A 15828-nucleotide genomic window follows, 5' to 3' on the forward strand; every position below is an offset into this window, starting at 1 on the left:
TTTTAAAAAAAGAAAAAAATTTAATTTTTTTAATTAATTTATTTTTTTACAAATAGTTTATTGTCAAATTAGTTTCTACATAACACTCAGTGCTCATCCCCAAAGTGCCCTCCTCCATGCCCATCCCCCCCTCCCCCCCACATCCATCAGTCCTCAGTTTTTGTCAGCATTCAAGAGTCTCTCATGGTTTGCCTCTCTCCCTTTCCCCCACCATTTCCGCCCTTCTTCTCCCGCTTGTTCCTCCGTCAAGTTCCTCCTAATCCTCCTATACGTGCAAACATATGATATTTGTCCTTCTCTGCCTGACTTATTTCGCTCAGCAGAACACCCTCAAGGTCCATCCATGTTGCTACACATGGCCAGATTTCATTGTTTCTCATTGCCATGTAGTATTCCATGGTATAGATAAACCACATCTTCTTGATCCATTCATCTGTTGATGGACACTTAGGCTCTTTCCATGTTTTAGCTATTGTGGAGAGTGCTGCTATGAACATTGGGGTACATGTGCTCCTATGCCTCAGCATTTCTATATCCCTTGGGTAAATTCCTAGCAGTGCTATTGCTGGGTCATAAGGGAGTTCTACTTGCATTTTAAAGATTTAGAAACCACCTTATTAAAGCTAAAATGGCCTGCCCAGAGTTCAATAGCTGGTAAATGGAATAAACTCTGTGCTGGGAAGTCGCATTTTCTTCATAGCCAAAACATTGCACTAGTCCCAAAGACTGACCCCGAAGGAAGGATTTGTCTAAGACCACCCAGGGCTCCCTTTCTGATCCAATGCTCTCACAATGTCACCTCCTCCAGAACTCCTAATGGTTGTCTCTCTTCTGGGATGTTTTATAGGCTCACCTTTAATCCATCCAAGCTCAGTTCTTTCAGACTTCCATGATATAATCAGTTAACTAGCAAAGACCTCTAGATTGCTACAGTGGACCAAGGGAGACACCCCACCCCGACCTGGGGCTATCATGCCCCTTCAGGAGCCCTGCCCACATTTCTGTAGTCGGACTTAATATTGGAATGTCACGTTTGATACAGAGGAAGGCATTGTGATTCCAGGCACGAGACGCTGGTCATACTTTGGGTCCTGTGTGATCCTGTAATGTGCTCAGAGAGTAGCCTGTGTTGACTACCTTAGTTGTGGCAGACCTTAGTTGCTGAGCATTTTTTCATCGTCCCCAGTGAGATACTTAATAATAGGTAATAGAGACTTCTCACCAACATTTAAGTTGTGGAAAGGAGCAGGACTCTACAGAGAAAGAACTTTGAAAGAATGTTTATGTAGGATAGCTATTAACAAGACATCTAAGCATTAGCAGCAGAGTCACACCAGGATTTGTCTCCTACCTCTGAGAGGAGGGTGATCAGTGCACCTTCTAAGGCACTTTGAAAGACTCCACCCGCATCTCTGGAATGAGACTAATAAGCTGCATGGCACGAACCTGACACATGCTAGTCCCGCAACAAATGGAAGCTCCCTTTATTTCTTCTAAATAGACAAAACTAATGGAAGAATCTCATGTGGTGATTTATACATGGAAATGCCTAGTATATTTTTACTGAATAACATACATCATGTGAGCACCCAGAGATAAATAAATGCTGGATTTAATTGGAGAGCCAAGGAAATAAAAGCGACCCTCTGAATGCTAAATATAGTCCCTGCCTCCAATCATTCTCATGCCATCACGTTTATTTTTATAGTATCTATCACAATCTTAAATTACCTTTTTGTTCACTGTTATATCCCAGAACCTAGAACAGAGTCTGCCTGGCATAGAATATATTATCAGTAAATGCATATTGAATAAATACATACATGTAAACAGTACTGAATGAATACATATTGAATCAATCAATAAGAGTATCCAGTAAAGGTCCTATGATATAATAGGTAAGCTCAGAATATGAGTTGAAAGAGCTTCTTTCCAGGCCCAGTTAAGCCACACTCTAACTATGTAACCTTGGGTAGGGTCACTGGATAGCTCTGATTCATTTCTTAATCTATACAGTAATAATAATACTCATTTAATCAAGCTGCTATAAAGATTAAATGTGTAGTATATAAACCATAGATACTATGTAAATAATAAGACTATTACAGCTATAAATTAGCACAGTGAGATAATGGGACCATTACGTACTTAAGAGCCAGGGTTAGCATGGCTCATACCCCTGGGAAGTAGACTCTCATTCTGAGTTCCACTTTTCTAAGCAGATCTGTCAGGCTATCTTGGAACATGTATATCATTCCCTCAACTACTAGGATGATGTGCACAAAGAACAATGTCAACATTTCTCTTCCTAACTCCTATTCATCCCTAAAAACCCAGTTCAGGTGTTGCTGCCCCTCAGAAGTGTCTACTGGTGTTCCGCCATGTGAACATGCTACATCTACAACATGTCCTAATGTAGATGCTTCTCATCTATAATCAGACAGCAGTCTTTATACATCATATGTCTTTGCTTAGTCAGCTGGAATGGACCATAAACTCTTTGAGAATCATGTCTTTTTTTTATCATAGTCTTTACTTAGAACAGTGTCTAACACAAAGCAACAATTCAGTGAATATGGAATGAATGAATCGTGAGTGAATGAACCTTGGAAAGACTGAAGTTTCTACTGGGTGGCATTACAGAAAATCTCCTTACTAAGGAGAGTTAATAGTTAATCTTCCATCTATAAAGACTGACTCACAGAACTTCAGGAATGTGTGTCCTTGAAGGGCTTAGAAAAATGTCAAGCTGGGCATGACTGTTTATCTATTAAATGATATTTTCCTCCTTTTATTTTCCTTATATGTCTCCTGTAGCAATAAACAGGGTCTCTCTTCTTGCCATGGCGTGAATACAGCATCAACCACAAACTCCACACATTCCTTTTACTGAGGCAACTGTACATGTTTTCCAAATGAAAAAAAAATGTTAGATGCAAGATGTAGAAGTCATCAGCAATTTTTTTAAGGTCCCAAGGATCCCTAGAGAAATTAACATTTGCAGAATCACTTTGAACTCTAGAATTCAACAGCTCTGTGAAAGTTCCATACAATGAAAAGTCCCATTCCCATAAAATCAGAAATACCTTTGTGGCCTCATTTAATATCAGGATGCAATAAGGTTCATAAATGTCTCTGTGAAGTTTGAGTGTAATAAAGTTCAGCTATAAAACATTTAATACCCGACAGGCTTCTAGACCAGTTGGAGTGCTGACAGTGTTTAACAGGACTCCCTTCACAGCATACTTCAGCAGCAACAAGTACTATAAAATAAAGCAAGAAGAATCTATAAATACCTGCAATGCGACCATGGAAGGCTTTTTTACTCTTATTACAAGTCCGCTGAGGCAAACTGACATTCATGATCACTTCACCCAGAGTATGTTCATAGAAAGCTCTGTAACTCTGTCCCCAAAGAGCAAGTAAAATCTACTTTTTTATCTGGATGTGTCATTCAGCAGGTGATAGATATTCTCCAGCAGCTTTTCCTACAAAGTGAGTTTTCCCTTTAGGAAGCAAAGAAGCAGGTTCCTTCCACCTGTCCCAAGTCATTGGTGTACCTTCTCTTCAGCCCCAACCCAGCCCTACCACTGAGCCACTGGACTCTGGGTGCAGCTATTACATTAACAAAGCTCAGTGTGTAATTTCAGTTTGCAATTTGCTCAGAGTGTCTCTTTCCTAAAAATGACCACAGCAGACACCTGAGGGATCCCCTCTCCTTTCATGCTTCTCCAGTGCTAACAGCACTGCATCTAAAAGTGTTTAAAGGTAAACTACAGACACTACACAGTAAAATAGATGAAGATCTCCAACCTCATTGGAATTATATTCCAATAAATGTGTATTAAATATTTGTTTCAAAACATGGACTTTCTTCAGTGATATCTGACTCTATCTTCTTATACATGAACCTCAGTATTTTACTTCCTATATCAGATCACCAGCAAAGGGCAGTTGCTTCTTGAGTGGATGAGAAGAAAGACGTCTTCCTTTTCAGGGGTTTCTGCTGTTAAGTGCTATTTATTTTTAGCAATTAAAACCCAACTTTTAGTTGATAAAAAATGAAAGAAAGGAAAGTGGGAAAAAATCAAAGATTTCCTTAGGAACAGTGGAGTCAGCAAGAGGCACCCACAACATCGGGACCACGCTGGAAGCTTGAGGCAGAAGGCATTGACCAGCTGCTCATTCCAGTACCATCCCTCCACCTGCTACAACCAAGCGTTACGACCGTTCCTGTGGCAGCCATGGAAATTGGTTCAAAAATTTGCTATGCCATGTGGGAAAATTACTCCCAAGTCATAGCAACTAGTGGTTAAATCTATGATCATCGTGTAGACAGTTTGTTGCAGAGCTTTTGCTTTTTCTTTAAAATCAAGAGGGGCGCCTGGGTGGCCCAGCTGGTTAAGCGTCCGACTTCGGCTCAGGTCATGATCTCACGGTTTGTGGGTTCGAGGCCCACATTGGGCTCTGTGCTGACAGCCAGCTCAGAGTCTGGAGACTGTTTCAGATTCTGTGTCTCCCTCTCTCTCTGACCCTCCCCTGCTCATGCTGTCTCTCTCTCAGAAATAAATAAAACATTAAAAAAAGTAAAATAAAAAAAACAAAATCAAGAAAAAAGCATTGAAGGAAAAGAGGTCCTTTGGTCTGAAATATTTGAAGGAACTCAAAATTATCCATGATGTTAGGAAATCTAATTTCTCCTTACAAGGCCTCTACCCATAATGGCTTGCTCTTTTCATCGCTGACACTTCCTTACCCTGTCAGTAAACTGTCAATATTAAATCTCAAGTCAGAACAAGTCATGTGTCAAGCAGAAGTGAACTCAGCAGAAAGCGAGGAAGTTTGAAATCAGAACTGTCCCTCAAAATATAGGGCTATGGGCACCATACCAATGAAAGAATAGCCTAATCCTATTATAGGATTCTGTGGGGAATGTGAGTAACAAAATTAATGCTTTACCCAGAAGCTATCTCCGTATCCATTAAAAAGACAATGTACTAATCTCCAAATATTCAAACAGATATAAACCAAATAAAACAGTGGAATTTTAGGACTAGTAGAGGTGTCAGGTCATCTTGTCTATCCTTCCAACTGAAGCTTGCATCTTCCTCTGAGTAAATATTCAGCTTCTCCTTGAACATCTTCAGAGGAGATTACTCTTTGTTCATTTGTCTTCCCACATCCTCAGACATCCCTGTGGGCACTTCAGAGCTGTTGAGAAATCTGATCAAAAGAAAGAAGGAAGGAAAAAGAAAGGAATTTTTAAGAAAGTCTGATTTCCAAATGTTTCTTCCAAAGAGAAGCATGCAGTGTAACTGAATGATAAACATCAATGATAAGGTGGGGGCTGTATAAGAAGCTGAATTAACAATGTCCTAGCACAGTGCCTACTACTGTGCCTTAGAATCACAAGAAGGATTCAAGAGGGGTTAATTCAATCTGAGTAATGTTCTCAGAGGAGGAGAGAAATAACTTCCCACCTATTTTTCAAGCTATTTACCTTTATGTCCCCTGGAACCTTTTAAATAGCATTGCTTGAAAATCCAGTCTGTAAGCTGCCCTTGGCTCCAAGAATCATTAAAGAATTTATAAGCTGTTTTCTCTCCTATCCCAGGAGCTCCTGCCAGGCGAAGCAAAATCCAGACATTTGCAATCCAACACCGGTGAGTACCTGGCTAATCTGATCAATGAGGGGGCAGCAATCCCTGTCACCCCTGACACAGGGCATCTGATGGGCATAGATGTTCTGCTCTTACTAACACTATTCCAGGGCAGTCACCCAGCCCTTTTCCACCCTGGTGGGGCTCTGAGCTTTAGAGACTTCCAGGCCCAGGTACCAATCCAGACAAAGCTGACCTATGTCTGCCAGGGCCTCTCTGGAAAGTTCAGGAGTACAGACTGTCTTGGGAAACTTCTGATATTTCCTGTGGGGGACATCCAAAGGGATGATGGCAATGGCGTGCAATGTCCACCTGAGGCCCTCAGGGCAGTATATAACCCTGTTGATGCAGTTCAAACAAACGTCCCAATTTAATCATCTAATGCTAGTGGTGGCATCTGGAATCTCATAAATCATGAAAAAAAAAAAAAAGCTTTTTCGGCATGAACTCCTCAGAGAGTTTCCAACAACAGACCTTTAGCCAGGCCTATGCAAAGCCAAAGAATTTGCTTTAGTCACCTGCTTGTGATGGCAAACCTGAGGAATCCTGAGTCTTGGGAAATATTTAATAGTACAGTTACCACGTCAGTAGGAGTGCTCACTTGTCTATTCTTGGCGTCATCCTATACCCTGCTTTCCCCACCCTCAGGTAGGGAGAGATTTCATAACGGGGGCAGAAAGAGGACAGGATACAGTGGTCTCTTTTTTTAGTTCTTTTATTCCTTTTATACTTTTAAATTTTCTTATTATTTCTTCTCCTTCACCTAAAGCTTGTCTAAGAATTCCTGTAAGAAGTGTTTCCTGGAAACTTGGAATTTGAATTGATATAGAAATTCTTACTTCTCACAGTAATTCTTGGATGAGCTTTAGGTGAAGGTAACGAAATAATAAGAAAAGTTGTCAAAGCCAATGTGCAGGTGCACTGAAAGCAGGAAATCAAGTCTTCTGCTTCTTGGTTTTTGTTTTTTTCTGAGAGAGAGAGAGAGACGGCATGAGCAGGGGAGGGGCAGAGAGAGAGGGAGACACAGAATCTGAAACAGGCTTCAGGCTCTGGGCTAGCTGTCAGCACAGAGCCCAGTGCGGGGCTCGAACCCACAAACCATGAGGTCATGACCTGAGCCGAAGTCAGACGCTTAACCGACTGCACCACCCAGGCACCCCTCTGCTTCTTGTTTTTTTTTTTTTAGTCTCTAACAGCCAAGTATGACTGTGAAGTATCTCAGTGGTATCTTTCATAAGACATACCAAGGACTCAATAAAGGAAGATTCCCCAGGATGAAGGGCACATAGCTCTCTGAGAGGAATTAACTGTATTCCCAGCTAGAAAAGTGGGTTGACATGTAGACTTAGAACCAAGAGCTAAAAGAGACATAGGGATAGGGACTAATGTTACTGCATGAAATAGTGAGCTTTTTTTTAAAAAAAATGTTTATTTATTTTTGAGAGACAGAGAGACAGAGTGTGAGCAGGGGCAGGGCAGAGAGAGAAGGAGACACAGAATCTGAAGCAGGCTCCAGGCTCTGAGCTGCCAGCACAGAGCCCGGTGAGGGGCTCTAACTCACAAACTGCAAGATCATGACCTGAACTGAAGTTGGACACTTAACCGACTGAGCCCCCCCAGGCGCCCTGAAAGAGTGAGTTTCTTGAGGCTCTTTTATTTCTACAATTATCTTAAAATGTATCTTTATTGTCTGCCATGTGTCCTCAAAACTCATTTCCATTTTCTTCTGGACATACAAGTAAACTATATTTTCCAGCCTCCCTTGTGGTAGTATGTGACCATTGACAGAATTTTAATCAATGGAATCTTGGCAGAAGTGACACACATCTCTTACAGGCCTAGCTGATCCCTCCCACTTTCAATCCTCTCATTCTTTCCCCAGTAATAAGATGAGTAGATAAGACTCTGTGGATGTGGAAGAGGTCAGAAGCCAGACATAGAAGGAGGCTGGGTTCCAGAATTACCTCTAGAATGCTCCTCAACAAATATGCAAGGGTTTCACGAGTGAAAAATAACCTCCCATTGTGTTAAATATGGAATCCTTGGCTAACAGATCCTATGAAAGTAGATTTCCCTTCTCTGGCCAATGACATGAGTGCATCCTGGGTGCAGTTTGGTGTATACTACTGATACTGTCTTCTGTCTTCCCATGTTTCATGTGGCTCTTAACCAACTATTTTCAGTTAGTACACAACACTGCACCCTCCACCTCGCTTCGAGGCATTTCTACACTGTCCTGGAAATAAAGTATGTTTACTAATAACATAAAAAATTCCCTATGTTCTATAAGTCTTATGTTAAAACTATTAGTAGGAAGAAAGTGGCTGGGAGTTGGAGGTACAAGAAGGGGATTGTAAGTATAAAAAGCCATCTAGAAGAGTCATGCTTGAGAGAAAGTCAGAAAACTCTTCTGATATTTAGAATAGATGTCAGTGATAAACTGCTTTTCTTACTGAAAGAAACCATGGACCAGAAGCCAAGACTCAGCTCAACACTAATGAGAAATGACTTGGCCTTCCCCTCTATTTTGGACAAAGGTCACATATCTTCTACCTTGAGAACAATTAGAATTCCAAATATTATTCCAACAGGGAAATCATCCACTTATGAAAAAGAGAAAGATGGAAACAGGGAATATTTGGGCTGGGAAGGACTGTAGTTGTTAGACTCAATTTTCCCAGGACAGTGCATGCATACCACTTGTGGGGCTGGGGTCTGGAGAAAACAGAAATAGGCCTGCTAAGACACAGGGCTTTTATAACTACTAAGAAGTGCCAGTAAGGGACACCTGGGTGGCTCAGTCGGGTAGGCATCGGACTTCAGCTCAGGTCATGATCTCATGGTTTGTGGGTTCAAGCCCTGTGTTGGGTTCTGTGCTGACAGCTCAGAACCTGGAGCCTGCTTTGGATTCTGTGTCTCCCTCTCTCTCTGCCCCTCCCCGGCTCACACTCTGTCTCTCTCTGTCTCTCAAATATAAAGAAACATTAAAAAAAAATTTTAATGGGAAAAAAAAGTGCCAGTAAAATTTACTCTTGATCCAGTTTACTGTGAGCTTCATGTCCTGAAGACCAATATAAATGATGAGCAGATTAACAGAATATCTATAAATATAAAATCCTTGTCAGAAAACAATTTTTCTTTCAGTCACAAGAAGCCTAGTTTATTGGACAGAGTTATCACTGTGAGCCAACTCAGCCTGGTATGTTGGCATCTCTCAAGCATCAGGAGTCAAGTACATGACTTTGCCTCAAAGACTTAGCCAGAGATGCAGCTAAAGTTCATCAGGCCTTTGTGGCGAAATTGTTGGTCTAGGAAAACAAAATTCTGAGTACTCCCATTGTGCAACTGGACTCGCAAAATGCAAAACAATAATAAGGAAGAAAATGATTTTCCCTTCCACTCTCATGGAAAAAGTGACCTCTTCTATTGTTCTGATATTTTCATTTCAGCACTCGCAAACTTATTCCATTGTCAACTGGGGAGGAAGAGACAACATGAATTTGATTCTCATTTGGTGACATGACTATTCTCTATATTCCCGTCTTCATTCACTTATCACACAGGGACTGTTTTCTATGATTTATATCTAAGTCTAGCACTGGAAAATGTTGATGTGAATTATCCCCAAGTATTTCCCCCTTTTCTGTTCAATTTGATAATAAATGAGTTGAAATGCAAGTGAGTGAGAAAGCATCCAAGCAGCCCAAAGTTGGGAGTCTCTCCTAAAGAGTTAGATGTACAGAGCTCTTCCCCCCTCCAGATGCTTCACCCAGAAGTCACATAGGACTGCATGGCAGCTACTCGCTACTCACCAATAAAACACTGAAGATTGCACTCCACGAGGCTGTTAAAAATCAGATGATGACATAAGATGGCTAATGAAAAATCTTCATACTCTGAATTGTTCAAAGATATGCTGAGGTATTTAAAAAGCTTAAGAGTGAGCAAAACTTGATTAGAACATGGAAGCACCAAACCAGAAGTGGTTACGGGTCCTCCAGCGGCAGGAGCTGGAAGACTTTAATAGAGAAACAATGAAACGAGATAAAAATATTATTGAATGCCAGTAGCTCAAAGCTTGGTTGACTGTTTGTGATTCGTTGTCCTTAGTGTTTTTGATTTCATAACCTTGACCTTGAGGCACTTTGAGGCTTAGATTTTAGTTCACTTATCGAGAAGAGCCACTTGAAACTACAGTCATCCTTGTCTAATTAATATAACAATAGAGAAAAAGAATGAAGAATTTAACAGAGGGTGGTCCCTAAGAGGAAGCATTATCAGTAGCTTTTTTTTCCCTTCTTTTTTTCATCTACAATGTAGTTTTTAAGTAATAAAAATATATTATCTGGACAATGATGTAGGTATTACAAAGAAAAACATTTACCCTCTTTCCTTTTATTCTTTGCTTTTCTGTCTAAGAGGAAACTCAGTCTGACTTCTTGTGAACTGATACCTGAATTCTTCTGGCTTAGGAAGGTGCAGTGTGCTTAAGGAGGATGAAGAACAGATGGTTTTAATAAGTGTAGTCAAGACCAATGTGTCCTTGGTGGCTTCCGGCCGTGGATCAGATTCTTTATCTGTGCTGGCACTGGGCTGTGGTTTGGAGTTCTCTGGTTTATTCCTGCAGCTTTAAGGAAAACTTGTATACTTTTCCTAAAGGTATGCAGACAAATCCAATTGTCCAATTTAAAAATCACATGCAGGATGAAAGACAGCCTGGTAAAAGTCATTTGGGGTCCGATAGGCTCTGAAGTAATACACATACACACACATACACACAACACTCACATTTATAGGAAAGTGAAATGGATGTTAAACACCAGTAAAACTTTATAAAGATTTATATTGCACTCAGGAAAAAAAAAAAGAGAGAGGGGTGTCATTTTCAGCACTTTTATTGCATTGTACTTGAAGACAGGCCAAAGTCATAACAGCAATAAGAAGTACATGTAAGACTTAGGAAGCAACAAAAAAGACAGGGCCCTTTTTCAGATGTCATGACTAAACATAGAAACTCCAACTACATGCAAGTATTAAGAGAAGAAAGTAAAATTGCTAGATATAAATCAACATAGAAAATCAACAGTAGTATTTTATTTTATTATTTTATTTATTTTATTTTATTTTATTTTATTTTATTTTATTTTATTTCCAGTATGGTTAATATACAGTCTTATATTAGTTTCAGATGTACAATATAGTGATTCAACAATTCCAAACATCACTCAGTGCTCATCATGACAAGTGCATTCCTTAATCCCCAGTATTTTTAAACTAGTATTGTTAACTTAATATGGTGATCATTTCACAATATATACAAATACTGAATCAGTATGTTGTATGTCAATTTTACCTCAATTTAAAAAAATCACAAGTATTGCTATTCACTATCAATAACTAATTAGAAAATGGCATAAGTTTAATATACCTGATAGTGACAAATAGTCTACAAAATCTAGAAGTACAAGTAATAAAAGGTGTGGAATATTGGCAGAGAAAATTGTAGACAGACAAAACTTGAAATAAAAATTAAAAACCTAAATAAATGAGAAGAGTCATCATGTTGAGCCAAAGTAGATATCATAATTTAAGTTATAAAATACAGAACTAAATGGTACAGAACATGTTAGTTAGATGCAACCAAAGCAGCACTTAAAGAGAAATGTGAGTCTTAAGTGCATGTATTGGTGGGGGAGGGGGGAAGGGAATAAAACTTAATGTGGTAACAAGTACCTACTTAAGTAGGAAATGAAAAAGGAAACAATTATAGCAGAAATGAATGCAATATAAATAAACTTATAAAAGAGAGGATCAGCAGGTCCAAAGTTGGTTTGTTTTTTGGTTTTGAGCTATTTTGAGCAAAATAGCCTCTACCCAGATTGAACACAAAAAAAGAAAGAAGGCACTAATAGCTAATATTAGGAATGGAAATGTAGATATAGTCAAAACTACTACAGATATTCAAAGGATAATAATAGTATTATAAATAACTTTATGACAGTATATTTGAAATTTTAGTTGAAATAATCAAATTCCTAGAAAAATATGTCTCATCAAAATGGACTCAAGAAAGACAGCTCATTAAAAAATATAGTAAATCTGCAGTTAAAACTTTTTGACAAAGAAAACATCAGATGGTTTTATTAGCAAGTTCTGCCAAATATTCAGGAAACAAGTAATTTCAGTCTTAAACTCTTCCAGAGAATAGAAAAAGAGGGAGTGTACCTCATTTTATTTTATGAAGCTGGAGTAAACATTGATGCTAACAATTGACAAGTATGAAAAGGGAAAATTATAAGCCAGTCTCTCTCATGAACAGAGATGGAAAATCCTAAACAAAATATTTGCCAGCCAAATCCAAATATAAGAAAGACTGCATCATAATTAAGTTGAGTTTATCCTAGGAATGTATCCTCTCTCTAGGAATGTATTCAACCTGCAGGGAACAAGAATATATGGATAGATGCAGGGTATTGAGGATTTGAGGTTGAGAGTCTGTGGGAGTTGTCTTCCAATTGCTTCAATTTTTTTTTCCAGTGAATTAGAAAAAAAAATGTCATTGGATAAAAGTGCATATAGAGGAGTGGGTCTTAGAAATTTGAGGAGAAAGAATGTATGAAATTGTCTTCTAGGACAGTGAGAGAATAACTGGGATATGGTATGATTATATTGACACTCATCTGAGTTTTATGGTCCTGAATTTAAAGATCATTTACTAGAGGACCCAGCTTATACAGTAAGAAAAAGAAGGTCTAAGCATTAGAAAGGCAAAAACAAAACTGTCATTATGTGAAGATGGTATGGTTACTCCTATAGAAAACCCAAAAGAGATTACAACATCATTATATTGAAGTTAATTGCAATTTTACACACTAACAGCAAATAGTTGGAAAATGTAATTTTAATTAAGATTCCATTAAGTATGTTTAAAACCTTACAATAAATCTAACCAAAGTGCAGATTTTTATGGAAAAATATAAAACTATTTTATTGAATGATATCAGAGAAGACCTAAGCAAAGGGAATGATATAACATATTCATGAATAGGACGAATCAATATCACAAAGAAGTCAGAGCACCCCTAAGTGTATGTAGAAACTCAGTCTAATTCTAATTAAAACCCTATAAACATATGGTGTTGAGAGAAAGGCAAGAGATAGACCCTGCCAAAAATGAAGATTTAATGTCATGCTGTAATAGTTCAAGAGGTATAGTACTGGCCCAGAGATAGACAGATAGATTAACAGAATACAAGAGAAAGTTTAGAAACAGACTTACACACATATGGAGTTTTGATTTATAAAAGATCACTGGACAAAGGAAGGCACAATTCAAAAAAAAAAAAAAAAAGCTATGCTAAAAAAAAAGTAGCCATCCAGATTAAAAGAAAATTAAAATTAATTTCCTACCTTATACCATATATTAAAACATCCAGACATATTAAATAAAGACTTGAATGTTACAAGCAATTTAAAAATGTATTTTGGAAAATATGAGAACATTCTTATGACAATGGGATAAGGAATATTTTTTAAACAAGATGGATAATTCACTGAAAGGGAAATATTTGAATTCACTGAAATTAAATTTCTCCAAATGGTAATGTGTCTGGCTTTCAGTGTCCAATATAATTCAGGAGCCTAAGAAAGGAAAAATAGAAATAGGCTATAATTCTAGCTGTGTTAGAAACTGTCCTACAATAGAGTTGTGGATACAATTGAAATGTCTCTCTGTCACCTCTTAGTAATATTGAACAGCTTATGCTCTAAAAGGCAATGTATTAGAAATGAAGGAGAGTTGTAGGAAGAAATATAGATATACTTTGGAAATAGTTGAGAAGGAGACAGAGATGTCCTTGAGAATCTGAATTAAGGAAGCTAGATCTAGACTCAGCACAAGCAGCTGACAGCTGGAAGAGAAGGTGGCTTTCAAAGAACAACCAAAGAGGAATGGATAGACTGAATATGATGGGTGGAAAATACATCCAGGAAGGATTGGTCCATGCTTCATTCAAGCTGTCTTCCTCTGCATTTCCTAACTTCTCACAACTGATGCCCCAGGACACACCAACCTAATTTGTGGCAGTTTCTACAGTAAATCTAGCAAGAGCAGAAAAGCATTAACCTCAATTCTACCATCCCTCAAGACTTAGACTTAGACCAGTCACTTGGCCTGACCAATGGGTTCATATTTAGCTTCCTAAAGTCACCTCCACTGCTCAGACCCAGAGCCAGCCCCATTGGCTAACTAAATTTACCTCTATATGGGATCCACCCTTTGCTCTACTGTCTCCCTTATGCCATCACTCTCTGTTTCTGAACAGCTTCTAGTACTGGTAACCAAGTCCCCCATATATTGAAACCCCACTGCCCACCTATCCTCTGCCTAAAATGAAAACCAGCCTGCTTATCTGGCTGCTGGCATACACATGGAAGCTTTTAACTGTCCCTATTGTGTCATTACTAGAGGAGGAATTTTCTGTTAAAGGAAGGACTTACTTTGAGAAGGAATACATGTAAACAAAAAAGGAGAGTCTACATCTTGAAAACAGTTGTCCCAAGGCAGCAGTAATAGAATTCACAGGTCCTAACACTCAGTCTCCCCTACCCTAGCCCCAGAACATCCCACTGCCTGCCAAGAGAGCTCATTTTTCAGATATGAGATATTTGCCTGGTTCAGGCATCAGGAGATATGGATGTATTACGCCATGTCTGACTCGACCGGACATCTTCAGAGTTGGAATATCTCACCTTGTGTGCCTGCAAGCCAGCTGCCAGCTCATCAGGACCAGTTCTGAGAGGGGAAAATATATTTTCCAAAAGCTTTCCTAAGTGTTCACATGGCTAACTGCCCTAGCTTGTTCTCTTGAGTACTCAGGACACTGGGAGCCACAAAACACAGCTGGGACCACTTCAATGATTGGCTCTCCAGGGAAAATGGTGGTGTGAAGAGGTAAAAGGAAATTGTGGAGACTGGATGAGTCCTCATGGAAGTCTGTACCAAGAGCTCAACATTTGCCAAAATGTAATTTACTCTCCAGCCTGGGAGCTAAAGGCAAGGTCTTAAGAGCCTGAGATGACCCCACACTGAAGTCAATAGTGTGATTGCTTACTACAAGGTGGATCCTTCTCCAGTATTTATTTTTTATCATAGATCCAATCCCGATGTTGACCCTACAAGCCAAGTCCATACTGCATCATCCCATACTGCCTTTTCCAGGCATCATTTCAATTTGGGCCTCTTTTCTCCTCCTCACAAAATTTATCAGTCCTGGGTTTCCTTTACCTTCTTCATTAATTTCAACCTAAATTTTTTGGTCACCAAGAATGCTCTAGGGACCATACTATAGTTCAAAATATAAAACAATAAATTAGTCATGTCCCTTATTTTTAAGAACTAAAAGTTCCATTTCCCAAGGAACATGTGCAAATTTACCAAATGTCTAAACCTATACTATTGTATTAGTTCATATTTCAGGGTTTATTTATTCCAAAAATATTTTTACTTGTTTCTATATTATACCAATTTGTGGTTCTGTTTGGGAAACATTGAATTCCAAAGAGCTGGGGGAGGTTGGAGTAGAGATATAGCAATTAATGATATCTAGAAATTAACTGGAAATTCAAGTAGACATTTTAAGGGAAAGTAAGGTCTGGATATGAGAAACAATGTGGCAACCCTAGCAGAGAGCAAGGCTGAACGCTAGACCCTGGGAACATCCAATATTTAAAGTGTCCAAAATAAAAATGCATTCAAGAAGATGACTGAGAAAGAGTGCCAGTTCCAGAAGGAAAATCACATGAGTATGGTTTTAAAATATCATCAGTACCCCAGGGTAATGACACATGGTCATTTTAGCAACACTCTCTCCTCATCTCAGACACATCGGCCTTTACTCCCCTCAAATGATACTCCATACAAAGACAACTACTTGATCTAGAAGTGAGTTAGGTCTGTGTACTGACCTTTCTAATGGGGATGTGACTCAAGGTTGAGCATTCAGGAATGAGCCAAATGAACTCACCAGGAAACTGTGCATTAGGATGGAGGGCAGGGTTGGCTCTGTGCCAGGAGTTTGGATTTCAGTCGTTGGCTGCAAATGTGTGCCACTTCCCACTGGAATGTTACAGTTCCCCGACCTACCTTCAACTCACCACACAGGTCACA

At 39.0% G+C, this 15828-nt stretch overlaps 1 long non-coding RNA gene across 1 annotated transcript in view; it reads left to right on the forward strand.

The window, feature by feature from the left end:
- Positions 1–5612: 5612 nt before the first annotated feature.
- LOC120224816 overlaps positions 5613–15828 on the forward strand; it is a 197684-nt gene continuing 187468 nt past the window's right edge. Inside the window, exon 1 of the long non-coding RNA XR_005526666.1 lies at positions 5613–5663. This is a non-coding gene — a long non-coding RNA (uncharacterized LOC120224816). The remainder of the gene's footprint in view (positions 5664–15828) is intronic.

The sequence above is a fragment of the Hyaena hyaena genome, unplaced genomic scaffold (genome assembly GCF_003009895.1).
Source record: "Hyaena hyaena isolate Hyena2069 unplaced genomic scaffold, ASM300989v1 scaffold_1253, whole genome shotgun sequence".
Lineage (NCBI taxonomy): Eukaryota > Metazoa > Chordata > Mammalia > Carnivora > Hyaenidae > Hyaena > Hyaena hyaena.